Here is a 3472-nt window from a genome sequence, read left to right as displayed (position 1 = left end):
AAGCAAATGATGTAAAACTGCTTTGCACGCATATTATCTGGTCTGTAGGAGCGGGTGGCATGATTTATAATTTTCTTTTTGCCGTGCTTTTCTTGAATTTGAGAGGGAAATGCGTAATGCATCACATTTTTTAAAGATTGTAAAAGAAGCTTCCCAACCAAGTATGTTTTTTTTATCATAAGCACTGAGTAGGTGCAAACCATGTTCGTTTGTTTCTCAGTCCCCTGCAGAGCAGGTTGTGTGTAACACACAGCCATGGGATCTACATACGGGGTATTTCACAAGGAGTCACACCATTCCTAAAAGTAGGTTTCACTTAAGAAAGTTATGAATTTATTTTGAAGGCTCATAGTGACTTTTCCCACAGATTGAGGCCGTTTGCATTCGTGACGTATTAAGCTAATTTGCATAAGTAAGCTCTAAAAAGTGTTAAGCAAAGGCAGCATCGTTCTTCCCCAGCGACAATGCATTCTTTCCTTAATTCGGAAACCTATGAGCATGATATGTTATTTCCAACAGAATTGAGTGTTTTTCGCAAGATCCCTACAAAAATTTTGCAGCCGAAAATCAGTCACTGGGCGAAGCATGCCCGTGAAATTTGCGTTTGCGGAACTCTTGGCACCGCCTCTATTGAGGGGCAGTCAAAAAGCATAAAGCAGTTTTATTCAAATCAATGGCCTTGCCACGCATTCAGTTCCGCAGCATGAACAGTTCCACAAACGTAAAAAATCATTGAACATGCTTCCGCCAGCGACTGACCTTCAGCTCCCAAATTTTTATAGAAATCCTGTGAAAAACCATACGAATTTGATTGGAAGAAAAGCACATTTCAAAACATCTTGAAACATCCCATCCGAAAACATCCCAAGCATTCCTTTGCTTGGCAGTCATTTTTAGTTCAATTACGCACACTGGCTTCATTAAGGTGCGACACAAATTCAAATGGCCTCAATCTGTGGCAAAAGTCTGTATGAGTGTATTCCGTGTAGATTCATGATTTTTCGAAGTAAAACCTGGTTTCAGGAATTGAGTGACATTCTCTTGTGGAGCACCCTGTACATTCAAGTTAGTTTTGCTTCATGTGTGTCTACATAGAACGTCCAGCGTTGCAGAAGCTTCTAGCCGTTCTCGCGCCAACTCTTTTGCATCGCATTCGTTCCTTTCTCATGTCATTTTTGTTTTTAATGGCATACATAATTGTTTTTTTTTATGAAATGCTGTCTAGCATTGTTCACTTGCTGAAAAAACAAGAAGTACTTTGTGAGTGGGAGGCCCACCTTTGGAGACTGAATACCTGCAACACATATTTTTGTCTTGTACGATGCACTGAATTTATTTATCTGGCTTTGTGATAGTGCCAAGTAAGGAAGCATGTCTAGTCAGTTTCAATTACTCAGATTCCTTACACATGTATCACCTTAAATCAATTTGAATAAGTCTGCATCAATAAAGAAATATGTACTTTGAGAACGTTGAAACTGAGGTTATATGTAATACAAGATTTTCCTGTATTACTTGTGGCACATATGCGTCATCTGAAGGAACGGAGGTTTTTCGTCCCTTCAGATGACGCACCCCGAAAGTCGCTGGAGAGGCGCGTTTGCTTAGCTCAATTGGTAGAGCCCTGGACCGGTAATCCAGAAGATGTGGGTTCGATCCCTACAGCTGGCTAACCTTTTCAGTGACTTTCATCTTTCATCGTTGATTTCTTAGGCAATTGAGGCTTTGTTTGTACTGCCCCTTCTATGTTTGTTCCAGCCTCAGAACATCAGTTCCTTTCTTGTTCAACAGGTGCCGCTTGCGTCGATTTCCGTCGTGTGAATGTGTGTATGAGTGAGCAAAAAAATGTAAGAGTGAAAGGAGGGAGAGTGAGTGGCTGGTTTTCGTCCCTTCAGATGACGCATCCCGAAAGTCGCTGGAGAGGCGTGTTAGTTTAGCTCAATTGGTAGAGCCCTGGACCGCTAATCCAGAAGATGTGGGTTCGATCCCTACAGCTAGCTAACCTTTTCAGTTACTTTCATCTTTCACAAGTCGACTCTCCCATCTGGAGCATATTCTTCTTCATTTCCCCCACAACCAACCTTCCCGAACCGAACTGTCCGAGTCTCTTAGTCAGCTGGACTCTCGCCCCTTCTCCCTATCGAAACTGCTTGGTCCCTGGCTCAATCCAGCCCAGCAACGCTCTGCGCTCAAAGCTCTTCTCAAATGATAGTTTCGGCTTTCAAGAGATCATTCATGGTGAGGCGCCTTCTTGGCCTGTCGTACACTACGGGTCACTTGACAGGGCAGCCCTCAAGAAATTGATAACACAAGGATTCAAGGCAGGACTGTACCAAAGACCAAGGTCCTTGGACGACTTCAAGAGCTCTTATAAAAGAAACAGCAAAACAACTAATCAATATGATCAGGGGGTCACTTCCTTCACTGTGACTGATTTGAGGCCCGCTTTCGTCGTATTTATTCGTGGATTACTCGTCAGTTTTCTAGCAAACCTCGGTGAGAGACTGGTAGCTTGGCTTGCAAAGCACCGCAGCCTATTGAGAAGGAAGTGCAAGGAGATGAAGAACGTGCTGGTTTAGTAACATGATGAATAACACCTGTTCGTCTGTGTCTTTTTTGCATTATTGATCATAGAGGAAGAAGTGCACGATTCGAAAATTGATTAAGAAATTCTTGAGCAAAGAAGTTAAATCTGCTGAGGTGAAATGAACATGATTGAGAACGCAGAGTGTGTGTGTCGTGGTTGTTCCTCCGCGTTCCAATTCATGTTCAGTCCCTACCAACATGCTGTACACATTCTCGCAGGCGAAATCCATTAATGTAAGACGTCGCTACACGCTTCATGCTTCAAAGGATTCCTTGAAGTGTGCGTGAAATATAGGCAGTTCTCGAATACTGCACTGTAGAATGGTTATATCAGTTGCGCAGTCACGCGCAGTTTACCTCTCTGTCGCCCAGACACCGCAAGTGTTTGTTTGCGAGCTTGAGGGAAGTTCCGTCTCAACCATAATCAGCACTAGAATGCTTTACTTGGATATACTATAGTAAACGCTCGTATTTCCCCGGTCGCGTTGACCTTTTTTAGGTCAACGCGACCGGGGAAATATGTGACAGTGACACTAGCCTAGGAAGTACGTGGAAGCATCGCTGAAGCCTTGGCAAAAGTACACAAGTTTGCTAGACCCTCGTAAATGGTGCCATGCAGTGTGGCATAATTGGAACCGCACGTGACAGGCAATGAAGAGGTGTTGGTTCGAGTCTGGATCTTCTTACGATTGTCGTACATCAATCTCGAAGAAAGCCGCTTTCTTGTAATGCTCGGTGCGTAAAAAAAGAATTAAAAAGGGGGAGCTTTATTACGTGGTTCTAGAAGGGCTCTCAACGAACAAAAAGTCGTCACAGCGCAATATTTTATGCAACGCTGTATGACGATTGCTTATTGCGTGCATGTGTGCCATTACCGTAGCATACC

General features: G+C 43.4%; 1 non-coding gene across 1 annotated transcript; it reads left to right on the top strand.

Moving 5' to 3' along the window:
• Positions 1-1927: 1927 nt before the first annotated feature.
• On the top strand, positions 1928-2000 carry Trnas-gcu (transfer RNA serine (anticodon GCU)). Its single transcript has one exon. It is a non-coding gene; the product is annotated as a tRNA-Ser (tRNA).
• Positions 2001-3472: the final 1472 nt, after the last annotated feature.

This window comes from Ornithodoros turicata, unplaced genomic scaffold, assembly GCF_037126465.1.
Source record: "Ornithodoros turicata isolate Travis unplaced genomic scaffold, ASM3712646v1 ctg00001260.1, whole genome shotgun sequence".
NCBI lineage: Eukaryota > Metazoa > Arthropoda > Arachnida > Ixodida > Argasidae > Ornithodoros > Ornithodoros turicata.
This window is presented reverse-complemented; position numbering and strand designations above follow the sequence as displayed.